This window comes from Chlorocebus sabaeus, chromosome 9 (genome assembly GCF_047675955.1).
Source record: "Chlorocebus sabaeus isolate Y175 chromosome 9, mChlSab1.0.hap1, whole genome shotgun sequence".
NCBI lineage: Eukaryota > Metazoa > Chordata > Mammalia > Primates > Cercopithecidae > Chlorocebus > Chlorocebus sabaeus.
In genome coordinates, this window is record NC_132912.1 from 114,969,703 (window position 1) to 114,982,963 (window position 13,261).

Here is a 13,261-nt window from a genome sequence, read left to right on the forward strand (position 1 = left end):
CCCTGCACAGAGGAAGAGCAGGCACTTGATAAATATGTGCTGAATCATTCATGTCTCATGCCACAGCCACTGTGCTTTACTCCTCTTGCTTGACTCTTAGGACATAGCTCCAGTTCCAAGTTTAACTTGAAACTTTGAAAGGCAGTTTCTTTCAAAATGAATAATGTTCAAGTGGCAAAGTTCAGTTGCAGCAAAGCACTATTTGCTCACGTGAACATCAAGGTTTCCAAAGCCTTGTGACCTTGCTTCTCTAAGACCCAGAAAGGGGAGTCCTGGACATCAAAGGAACCCATCAAGTGTTACCGACAATCATTCCAGCGATGCTGAAAGTCTAATGTTTTCAATGACCTCTGGCCTCTCACTTGAGCAATAAACTCAACAGTGATTTTCCTCTTCAAATTTCCTTTCCCTAGTCAGACTAACAGGCACACACAGAAGCATGAAAGGATGGTGAAATAGAACAAGGCTAGACTAAGAACTCAGGGAGCTAACTTCTAATCTAGCCTTCTCCACTTCATATCTGTGAGTATGGGCGAGTCCCTTACTGTCTGAGCCTCAATTTCCTCATTTTAAAAAAGAGAATTTAATCTAGATTATCTCCATATACCCCCTTTTGTTGCTCTGAAATGTTAGTGTCCCATGAAATGCTAAGTCTCTGCAAAGAGGATGCTAGAAACATCCAAGGTTGCATTTCCTCAATTCCTCCATGTGAATCCTGTCGTTTTTCTTCATTTCTTTTCCCCATATAAAACTACCTTCTGTCATATCCCAGGGCAATTCTAATTATGAGGTTCTTAAGAAGATCTCCTGAGCTTATTCCATCCCTAAACTGGAATAGGCCTGAAGACCTGTTGGGGCTCTGTGAGTATGAAATGCACTAATGTGTACAAACCATCTGTCTCAGTGCCGGCATATAACAGGCTCCTGGTAAATATTCATTTTGTCCCTTTCATGTCCTTTTCAGGGTTCTATTCTGATGAGCCCAAGAAAAGAGAGAATGCATGAAATCATTAGCCCAGCCTCCGTCTGATCACACTTGCCATCTCCATCTTCAGAAATGACAGGGCAGCCGCCTTGCCTTGGTCCATACAATTCCCCCAGGGCTTGGTCAGATCACCATGGTGTCAATGAGCGTTTTGTGGATCATTCCCAACGGCTTTATTTTTTGCAACATATATTCTCTCATGTAATCTTCACAACAGTCCTATGAACTAGCTATCATATTCCATTCTACAGATGAGGAAATTGAGGAACACGTGTGGCTGAGGATTATCACAAGCTGGTAAGTGACGAGTTGGGCACTCAAAATCGGGTTTTCCAATGTACAGCTCCTTCCTCCTTCCCAAAGCTGTAGAGTGAAATGGGTTTGAAGGAATGAGTCACTATCTGAAAATGCTGGGTCGACACGCGCCAAGTTGGAGGAGTTAACATTGGCCTGGTCCCTAACGTATTTTTCCGTTAAGGGGTAATAATGAACAAACCTTAACCTGTTAAGCATTCGTATGCACATAGTATTACATCTGATTTCTAATTTTTCCAACAACTCTGAAAGCGAGCTGAGCTCAAAGAGATTAAGGAACCAGCCTGAGGATACCCAGGCAGTGGCTGGTAGAGCTGTGGGCCCTACCCAAGTTCCTCTGGCTCCATGGTTCCCCCTCCCCACTCTGCAATTCTCTCTAGTAATGTCAACTATTGGGCCCTCGGGGTGAGATTTTACCACCATATCATCTGAGTACCTACCCTGCACAGAATCCTGCTTACCCCATCTGAGTCTCTGGCATAGGAACCAACAGCACGAAGTTAGCCTCAGCTCCACCTCCCGTCACCTGAGCACCACCTGAGCCTACCAGATGCCTTCCCTGCTTCAAATGCATAAGATCCTCATGAGCTTCCCTGCTCACCAGGCCTTGAAATTGCCATATTTTGCATCACTCTCAACACTTCCTTATGGACAAGTGATACCTTGAGGGCAAAGCTTATGTGGGGTATGTTTCTGTTTGCTCATGGCACCTGGTATAAAGCCTTTCTTATAAAATCCTGAGAATAGATGGATTTATGCTCAATGCTTTGGGAATTGTAATGAAGCACACTGTGCTTCATTAACATGTTTGTGCATCCTTGCATGGAAGAGGCTATGAAATTTAAGGGTTGAGCAGCAAGAAACTAGGTTGTGAGCAACTCAAGAACAGGAACAATGTCTGATTCAAGGTCTAATGCTTAGGCCAAAAGCCCTTCCCCTAGCGCTTAGGACCTCAATGAACAAACAGACTTCAGCAAGTCCAGCAACCCCCTAAACATGTATGTAAATGTTTTTGAGGATGTTCATTTTTACACTTGTCTGCCGCAAAAACCCAGAGCTTTCATTTAATCCTCAAAGCCTGTTAAGACTCACTCTCCAAGTACACAGTAGATGCACACTCACTCATACATCCAACATATGCTAAATGAGCACTTCCTCAGAACCATTTGCTCTATGGATTGATGAAGGAAGGAAAAGAAGTGTGCAAGGTGCAGACTTTTATAGTTGGATTCATTTATTTCACTGGTTTTAGTTAAAACTTTTGGGGTACTGTTAGGGGGTCAAGTCCTTCTTCCCAATTAGAGTCCCCCTTAAGTCATTTTAAAGGCTAAAATGTAAAAGCAGCAATATTACACAAGCTTCAGGCTAGAAACTGGGACACCTGAATTCTGATTCCAGAGTTATTACTGATTAGTCAGAGTGGCCTTAGGCAAGTCCCTGAAAGCAGGTGGTTTGTGACACTTCTCAAAGTCTGCCACAACCCAATGACAGATGACTTTTCCATAGGAGAAAAAAAAATTATTTTTTTTTTATTATGGAAAAGTAAAATATAACCATAATTCATAAATTCTATACTGACAACATGTTCTGGAAGATTCTTTCTAATACCACACCCTCCATCCCTCTATTCCCCTATATCCCTTACTCACCCATGCCTCCCCTGTCATTTCCACCCAAGAAAGCATGTGAGCAGGTGAGGAATAGTGATTCCTCCTAATTTAAAAGTGAATTGTTTGCAGACATGAGCACTTTGATGGTTGTGTGTTACAGACTCCCGGAACATTCCTCCCAGGATGTCGTGAGTCTTTGGAGCTCAAGAACCTCAATGTAGGTGGAGAGATCCCTGGATTTAGAGTCAAGGCAACTACAGAGCAAATCTCAGCTCTGCTTATTGGCTGTGTGACTTTGGGAAGTTAGATGACTTCTCTGAGCCTCTGTTTTGTCATCTAAAAAATGGAGATGACACCCATTATCTCACAGGGTTGTGAGGGTTAAACAAGGCATAGGGTGGAAAGGGCCAATTAGCACTGTGCCCATCCCATAAATAATGAATTTCAGTGTTTTTCTACTAATTACTTTCTCTGGACCTCAGGTTTCTGGTCATTAAGGTGAAAAGGTTGAATTAGATCAATGTTGGCAGGACCTATATTGGTTTCCCTCACCTCCTGACTCCAGCATGGATCCCAGCTACCGTGGAGGTGAGGCGTTAGTAAGATGGAAAAAAAAAGAGAGGCTGGGCACGGTGGCTCACATCTGTAATCCCAGCACTTCGAGAGGCCAAGGAGGATGGATCACTGAGGCCAGGAGTTTGAGACCAGCCTGGCCAATATGGTGAAAACCCATCTCTACTGAATATATACCAAAAAAATTAGCCAGGCTTGGTAGTATGCACCTGCAGTCCCAGCTACTCAGGAGACTGAGACATGAGAATTGCTTGAACCGAGGAGGCGGAGGTTGCAGTAAGTCAAGATCACGCCACTGCACTCCAGCCTGGGCAACAGAGCAAGACTCTGTTTAGAAAAAAAAAAAAGAAAAGAAAAGAAAAAAAGAGACAGAAACCCTGTTAGCAAAACAATACATCAAAGATTTGCCACTGAGTTAGCCAATATTATCAAGGGAAACTTTTTTGCAGATACTTGTCTCTGAAGGACAGGAAAGGTCATCCTTCACCTCTGTAGCAACCACAAAGGAAAAACTGAAAGAAGTGGCCTGTCCTGGCCTTCCAGTCCCCACAGATAGAATTAAGCAGTTACAAATCTTTGCTTCTCAAACTAAGGGACAGGTATCCTTGCAGGAATGCAGCAGGAGCTAGGGATGCCCGAGGCATGAGAAAGCCAGCTTATCTTGCTGAGACACTGGTTGTATTGCAATTTTTTTAAAAATTATTTTTATTTTTATGCCGTTTTTTAAAATGACAATATAAAACTTTATATTTTGCTTTTATTTTTAAAAACACAGATACATTATGATAAAACTGCTTTTATAGATTTTTAAGACCAGGGTGGGGAGGGGGCATAACCCATTCATATATTCTATTATGAGGTAGAAAAGTTTGAGAAACACAGGCCAAGATGGTCCCTAACATCACGTGTGGTTGTATATCTGTGCCAGCTCCAGGCCTGCCTCTCCAAACAAGACTATCGGAGCTTATCAAAAACAAATAACTAAATTAAAATATAAAACTGGGTCAGAAATTTGAAGTTCACCTTGAAAAGAATTAGCTCAAACACAAGCAAGCCAGGAGCAGCTGAACAAACTAAGTGCTCCCTGGCACAGGCTGCAGGGTTGCATGGTCCTGAGGGAGCATTTCCACTTTGTGCCCAGGACAAAAGGCCTTCATGGACATCACATGGACTGAGGCAGGCGCCCTTGTGATGTTGCAGGCAGATAGGGAATAGGCCAATCGTTTTTATGGTGTGTAAAAGGAAAGCAAGAGCTATAAGCAATCCTGTGGACAGAAAGGTCACAAATCAACTAAACATCAAGAATGATGAAATTCTAATCATTTCTGGATACTGCCTACATGTTGAAAGCAATTCATTTTATTGCATAAAACTGGAGAGATGTAGAAAAGTATAAACTAGAAGTAAAAATCACCCATGATCTCTTTGCTCAGAGAAAATAAAGGAAGAAGTATTAACATTTTGTTGTAGCTTAGACAGATAAACAGATGTGTGTGTGTGTGTGTGTGTGTGTGTGTGTAATTTAAATTTGGGATTATACTATACACAATGTTTTGTTACCTATTTTTTCATTAGACATTAAATTATGGGCAGTTTTCCATGTACTTATTCCAAAAAATTATAGTTTTTTTTGTCCGTTTATGTTTTAGGCAGACTCACTCTATCACCCAGGCTGGTGTGCAGTGGCTCAATCTCAGGTCACTGCAACCTCCACCTCCAGGATTCAAGCAAGTAGCGGGGATTATAGGCACCCACCTTCACACCCGATTAATTTTTGTATTTGTAGTACATACTGGGTTTCACCATGTTGGGCCAGGCTGATCTTGAACTCCCAACCTCAGGTGATCCACCTGCCTTGGCCTCCCAAACTGCTGGGATTACAGATATGAGCCACCACGGCCAACCTAAAATAATAGATTCTAATAATTTCATTACAATGCATTTTATATCTTATTATGATATATAATACATATAAAGTAAATTCATAGAGATATCTCAATTATGCAGTTATATATACACATTTCAATATTAATGTATGTATATGTATACTTAATTTACTTAACCAGTACTTTTGGAAATTTATATCTAAATTTTCACCATTACAAACAATGACAGTAACAATAGCTAATATTTATTGTGTTAAGCACTTTATAAGGATTATCTTATTTCATTATTTCACAAGAATGCCACACACTGGGTATTGTTGTCATCTCCATTGCACAGATGAAGAAATAGAGGCAAAGAGAAATGAAGAAATTTGCCCAAAGTCATAGAGCTAGTAGGGGATATAGCCAGGATATGAACCCAGGCATTCTTTTAATCACTGTGAAATCTGAATTTCTGTTTCTTCATTAGTTAAAAAACAATAGCAACAACAACAATAACAACAAAAAACTTTTCAGCACACTGGTCTAAAAGGTCCCTTCCAACTACATATTCCAGTTAATCCATTTCATCACTAAGAGAGATACAACAATACAACAATAGTAAAAGCGGAGACTTTAAAGCCAGACTTGTCTGAGCTTACAATCCTAGTTATACTACTTACCAGCCTTAACTCTTAAACTTTAGTGTTCTCTTCTTAAAAATGGGAATGATAGAAGTGCTTACTGGGCTGCTTTGAGAAATAATTGAGATGATGCTTGATACATGTCTCAAACAATCCTTATAACTAGTAACACTTAGAAGTGACTTTTAGTGAAAGCACTGTTGCCAATTTAGCCCCAAACTTTCTTCTAGTAATGCAATGGCAATCAATGAGGCCTTTGATAAAGGATAAAGAGTTCGGTTATTCTAGAAGGTTGAAATGAAGCCAAACAATATCCAAGTCACACTAGAAACCTCATCTGCTTCAGGCCAGATTTGACAATCAGGCCCCTCCCTCAAGACCAAGTACTGGTGGGGAGAGTCCTCTGGCCTCCATGAGCCCAGACTGGCCAGTCACAGACCCACAGGGAGACCTGGCCCCTCCAGGCCATATCCAGGGAGAAGTCCTTGCAGAGGGTCCCAGAGGGGCAAGGAAACCAGACTCTAGCATCATCTGCTTCTGGGCCAGGGGTGTGAGCACAAGCAGGCACCAATCATGATCTATGCTTTCTCAAAGGTCTCTGGAAATATGCAACCATAGTCTGCTTACAAAAAAAAGGAAAAAAAAAAAAAAGGCTGGTTTTATTTCTAACCAGTAAGAGGAAGATACTTTTCTCCTTGGATATGTTCAAACTCCTGGAATTCATTATCCCAGCGGGAACACCAGCCCCCTACACAGCCAGGCATTTAGGTAGATGGTGTCTCAAGATGGCATCACATGTAAGAAATGAGGCTTCACTCTCACCATCAAAGGGACTTTTCCCAGGAGACAATGCACTAGTTGCTGATCTACCTACAGGGGCAGGAGCTGCTCTGCAACCACTGCTATGAACACTGGGCAGACACAGCATTGCCAGACCTTGTCACTTTTCAGGTCAACTTAAAAGTTAAGTGATTATATAAAATCTGCCAATTTTTAAATGTTGGCTCAAATTCATAAAACCCTAAAACGGATTGAATCAACCCATGGCCTGCGAGTCCATAACCTCTGGTTTAGGGACTGTTCTTCCAGAAATACTCACAAATCAGGAAAGTAGTAGGAAACAGCCCTGGAAAGGAAGGAAGGAAAGAGGAAAGGGGTCATTACTAGCAGGGTGGAAACACTTAAGCAAGTCAGGAGGTGTTCGTCAACAGAATACAACAAAGAGACTGATTAATCCAGTAAAAAGGATGAGGAGAAAGGAAATAAAACTGGGAGCATAACTTAAGGGAGATCATTGGGAGACCCAAATATTGGTATCTGGAGATTTTATTTTATCCTGGTAATAATAGGGTGCCATTGAAGATGTCTGAGCAAGGGAGTGGCTGACACTTGGCTGCAGAAGGGTTATACAAAATCAGGCCTCTTTTACCAAAGTATGAAAATCTCTCTCTCTCTCTTTAACAAAATGAATACACACGCAATCAAAGGAAGACCTCTGCAGGGCTGCAGCACTTTTTGCAGCACTGGGTCAGCTGAAACTCAAGCCCAAATCAGCTCCACTGATTCACTGACTTGACTTTGTTCTCTTTTCCCAAAACCACTGTCTTGTCGTTCTCTCACTTGCAATGTGTAAGCTGCCTCGAATGAGCCACCTTGAAGTTATTTAATATGAGTTCCAAAAGTCCTGGGACAATGAGTCGTACTCCATGGAGGATGCTATCAGCTCCCTTGAAATCCCAAACGTAGAAAAATGGGATTGCCTGGTAGGATAATGGTTCCAGTGTACAGAAAAGGAGGCCCTGGTGTGAAGTCATGGGTTTGAGTGATATGGAGGAGAGAATTCTGGTTCCACTCAGGATAAGCTCAAGTGCAGAGGGGAGAGAGAGGTCAACATTTGCATTTTCCAGCAGCCATTTGATAGGGGACCTCTACTGGGCCCTGATGAGATTCTGGTGGGCAGCTTATGGGTCACATTGCAGTTAACCCCACCTGACTCCCTTTACCAGCTAGAAAATAAAGATTTTGCTGTAAGTCACCCCTCCCTCAATGGCAATGAGGCTAAGTGAGGTGATTCTTTGAGGCTTCAATTCTACAAACTCCACCTGGGAGAGGACTGAGTACAGACGAGACAGAATCTTGAACTTCCCCTCTTACTCAGTGGTGTGGAGCTCAGGACACCCCTGGCTGTCACAGTTGAATATTTGAGGTTTATTCTATATTTACACATAATCCTGAAAGTTCAAGATGTGAGTCATTTGTTATTTTTCATCATTTGAATTTGAGTTTCAAGCATGGTGAATGGGGTGATAAGATTCAGTTCCATAGTTATTGATGGACCCCAGTCAATGGGCCATGATGGACCCCAGTCAATGGGCAATTGTCATCACGGTCCTAATTTATGGAAAGTAATGGGAAGAGACCCTGAACAGACTCAACTGCTGAGGGAAAGAAAGGAAGGTGTTTCAAAGAAGGGAAGTTTGATTGGGGAAATTATATTCTATGCAAGTGTTAGCAAATATGGAAATTCAAGAAGGTCTGAAGAGCCATCCCCAGTGATCGTCAAGGTTCTACTATGCTGTAATAAAAAATGAGGGTTTAGCAGGATATCAAAACTTCATAAGCAAAGGGCTCTCAATGAATAGTTGAGATCCACCTCCTGTCTGTCTGTCTACCTAGTGTTAGTAGAAAAATGCATAGTTAAAATGCATAGTTGAAAAATAATAACAACAGCACAAGATAGGAAATAGGTCAAAATCTTAACAGAGTTTGACTCAAGAGGATGTAATTCTGTGTTTTTCTCTGCTTCTTTAATATTTTGTACATTTTCTAAATACTTCGGCAATGATCAGTATTACTTCTGTAGTATGAATAAATAAAAACACAAAGGGAAAAGAGGAAGAGGGCAAGAAGCACAAAAGGAAGAAACTGTGGGTGGTAAAAGGCTAAGAAAATGTCTCAGCCTAACCTCAGCCATGCAAACCAGCTCAGTCACTGTTCAAAGCCCCCCTCCACTTACCCCTCCAAGAAATTGCAGTCCGTACAGTGGTCTACCCAGCAGCCTTTTCTCAAGATAAAGGCACCACTAGCCACAGGTGGTGGCTACAGAGCCAATTGCCACAGAGCCAATTAACAGCTTCACTGTTAGAAATTGCAATCTCTAATAGTGCCTTGCATGCACGTGCGACCTTGTAGTTTTCAAAATGCTTTCACAACTTCCACCTACCAGTCTGTCTCTCTACCTAGTGTTAGTAGAAAGAAATGTCATTAATTTACAGGTAGAGGGAGAGGGAGATGTGGCATAATTCCTTATGAGTAATTAGTGCTTTGATATACAACTGGTAATTTTTCGAAACATCTTGTGAATGCCTCTCCTCTGACTTCACCACAGTCTTATGAGAAGTGAAGTGGAAATGAATGACCAAAGAAATGGAACCATTTGCCCAAGATCAGACAGAGAGTTAAGGGAAGAACCAAAACTGGGGGAGAACCTAAGTGCCTCCGAAGTCCAAGTCCTTCTGCCTCTCCAAGGGTAGACCACACTTTGCTGTAGTTACCTTGGAGGTGTGCACACAGCCATACACGGATTTCCTGTCAATTTTAACCATCTTTTAAATCCTCTGAGGAGGATCGATTTTCATAGCTTTCTTAATCCAACGGTAAGAGAACAGAGAGTTGGTTTCAAACCAGAAGCTAAAGTAACGTGAATGGTCGGAGGTCACGGGTAAAGCGATGGAGTGCAGAGGCCAGGGCGTGAAACTGTGGAACTATCCGGTATCAACAATACTTGGAACAAATCGCAGGCCTGACTATGCAGCTCCCAAGTTCCTCAAAATCAGGTTACTGGATTACTCTGTTTTGTTTTTTCTTTCAAAAGAAGAAAAAAATCATTGCACTATATTCTCCCATTAAAAAAAAAAAAAAAAAAAAAAATCTTGCAGCTATGCCCATATGAACACAATGCCGAGTGATCCCAAAATATCACCACCGTTATTGGACCAGCCTGTTGGCTCACTAAGTCACTGACAGACAGAGACCTTTAGTTGCAAATTGTTAATGAAGTAGGGAAATAGTCAATAACCAGAAAATCACTAAATAAATTGGGCCTGTAAAGACAGGGCCAATTAACATGAAAGCGAATGGGAATGCAACCAGAAAGATACCTCCAGCCCCATGTCCCAATACTGCAGGTGGAAAGTGGTAAGGGGTTGGCCTAAATTTCTCCTACAAGCTCAGATCCAGCATGTTCTTCTGCTTTGAACTGGTTTACCAATACTGAGAAGACATAGGCTGGTAAGACAGAATTGATGGATGATTAGTTCTATAGGATGTGATTTAAAAGCAAGTAGTATCAGAAAAGTCTTTAGTATCAGAAAGACTCACTGCAGGGCATGAAGCACTTTGGGACTCGAAGCACCCAAAATCTTGAAAGCAACTGTGCTGGCATCATGTAAAGGTAGGCCATCAGCTCCCCATACATAGAGAGTCCCTAAGAGCCTCACCTGCAGAAGCTGGAAGGACTCAGATAAAAGATGTCATCTAAATGGTTTAAATGTCATTTAAAGACTGAGTAACTTATCCACAGACACAGAGGTGGGTCTGTCTCACATTCACGCCCTGGCTCCTAACCATCCACGTGGCCCCGCCCATCATTACTGAAACAATTGCATCATATTCATGGGCTAAGGCAATGATACTTTCTCCTGGTATGAAAAAGACTCAGACTGCAATCACTGCATTTTATGTCATCATTTAACAATTATTTAGTTAAATGCCAGGCACAAGGCTGGGTGATGGGAATTCAGCTGTGGACAAGCCAGAGACAGTTCCCTGCCCTGCAGCACTTACAGTATAGTGGGAAGACAAGAATTCAACAAAAAATAATAACATGACCATTAACACAAAGTTAACACCTCAAAGGTGCTTAGGAAATAAAAATGCAGGGCCAGGCGTGGTGGTTCACGCCTGTAATCCCAGTACTTTGGGAGGCCGAGATGGGCGGATCACGAGGTCAGCAGATCGAGACCATCCTGGCTAACATGGTGAAATCCCGTCTCTACTAAAAAATACAAAAAATTAGCCAGGGCGTGGTGGCAGGCACCTGTAGTCTCAGCTACTCGGGAGGCTGAGGCAGGAGAATGGCGTGAACCTGGGAAGTGGAGCTTGCAGTGAGCTGAGATCACGCCACTGCACTCCAACCTGGGCGACAGAGCAAGACTCCGTCTCAAAAAAAAAAAAAAATTATAATGTAAGTGGTCTTTTTTTGTAATTAACTTGGACCAGCAGTTCTCAAAATGTTGTCTCCCAGGCTCTTTGCATCTCTAAGATTGTTTCAGAGAGTCAGTGAGGGCAAAACTGTTTTCATTACAATACCAAGATGCTATTTGCCTTTTCCACTAGACAGACATTTGCACCAATCACACAAAAGCAATGGTGGGTAAACTGCTGGCGCCTTGGCAGGAATCAAGGTAGTGGCGCCAAACCAAAAGAGTAGTCGTAATTGTCAATACAACATACTTGTAGTTTTTAAAAAAAGCTGTTTTCATATAAGAATTTTCTTGATGAAGCAGCAAAATTTATTAATCAAAATAAATCCTGACTCTCAAGTAAATAACTTTTTAATATTAATATTGCATATGACAAAATGGAAAGCATGCATGAAGCATTTCTGCTGCCTATCAAAGTATAATAGTTATCTTGAAGTAAAGCACTAAGATCATGTGAATTAAGGGGTGAGCTAGCCACTTTTTAATGAAACAACATTTTTTCTTGAATAAACAATCTACAGAGGAGTTATCACTCTTCAGACTTGCATCTTTGGCAGACATTTTCTCTAAAATGAACAAAGTGAGCTTTTCACTACAAGAAACAACTGACCATGTCTATTGCCAACAACAAAAGTCGAACTTCCACTAGAAAACTGGAATTTCCAAAGTCTAGTTCCACCATCGTGATCTCAATACTCATTGAATTTTCTAATTCTGGCTGTAAGGAATGTGATTTCTAAAAATATCTATAATGAAATGTGTTAACCTTTAGAAGCTCTAATAACTTAGTGAACCAATATTTTCTGAAAGATCAATGCATGGTATTATCAATTCTGCATGAGCAAAAATTCCATTTGAGTGCAACAAAAACCAATGGATTTAAGTGTTACAGAGTACAAAAAGTTTATTGATACGGTTTCGGATTCCACATTGCTACTGATCTGTAAGATAACTACTATATGTTGGCCAGGTACGGTGGCTCATGCCTGTAATCCCAGCACTTTGGGAGGCCGAGGCGGGCTGGTCATGAGGTCAGGAGATAGAGACCATCCTGGCTAACACAGTAAAACCCCGTCTCTACTAAAAAATAAAAAAAAAATTAGCTGGGCATGGTGGCGGGCGCCTGTAGTCCCAGTTACTGGGGAGGCTGAGGCAGGAGAATGGCACGAACCTGGAAGGAGGAGCTTGCAGTGAGCTGAGATAGCACCACTGCACTCCAGCCTCGGCGACAGAGCGAGACTCCGTCTCAAAAAAAAAAAAAAAAAAAAAAAAAAAGAAACTACTATATGTTGAGTTTTGGTGTAGTTATCAAAAAAGAATGTCTACAATCATCTTAAAAAAAATCTAAATTTACAGTTTTTCTAACTATAAATCTCTGTGAAGTCAGATGCTCTTTGTATACTTCAACCAAAACAACATATCTCAGAAGACTGAATGCAAAAGCAGATATTAGAATTTATCTGTCTTCTATTAGGCTAAATTTTAAAGACACTCATAACAATCCAAAAACAGTGGCATTCATGAATTTTTTGTTGTTTTGGAAATATATAGTTATTTTTTGTTAAAAATACATTATTTGCGTTAGCATTTATGGGTTAAGTATTGCTATGTTCAAATAAGTAAATGTTTTTAAAATTTTCAGCTTTAATTTCTAATATAGTTAAATATCAGTGGACATAGCCCACATAACCCAAAGCCCTCAATAATCTTTAAGAGCACAAAAGAATTCTGAGATCAAAAGGTTTAAGAAGTGCTACTGACTTAGATCTCTATAGTCAATACTAAGATTATTAACAAGACAGATAACTGCCTGAATACTTAGGTGTTGCCATTCCAGGGCTTCTCACTTTCTTTTTTTTTTTTTTTTTTTTGAGACGGAGTCTCGCTCTGTCACCCAGGCTGGAGTGCAGTGGTGCAATCTCAGCTCACTGCAAGCTCCGCCTCCCAGGTTCACGCCATTCTCCTGCCTCAGCCTCCTGAGTAGCCGGGACTACAGGTGCCCGCC

At 41.3% G+C, this 13,261-nt stretch overlaps 1 protein-coding gene across 1 annotated transcript in view; it reads left to right on the top strand.

Annotated features, from left to right (window-relative positions):
* Nucleotides 1-249: 249 nt before the first annotated feature.
* TECTB (tectorin beta) overlaps nucleotides 250-13,261 on the top strand; it is a 45,903-nt gene continuing 32,891 nt past the window's right edge. The window contains exons 1-2 of the mRNA XM_007964098.3: nucleotides 250-522; nucleotides 965-1,282. The gene's annotated coding sequence lies outside the window, so the exon portion shown is untranslated. The remainder of the gene's footprint in view (nucleotides 523-964; nucleotides 1,283-13,261) is intronic.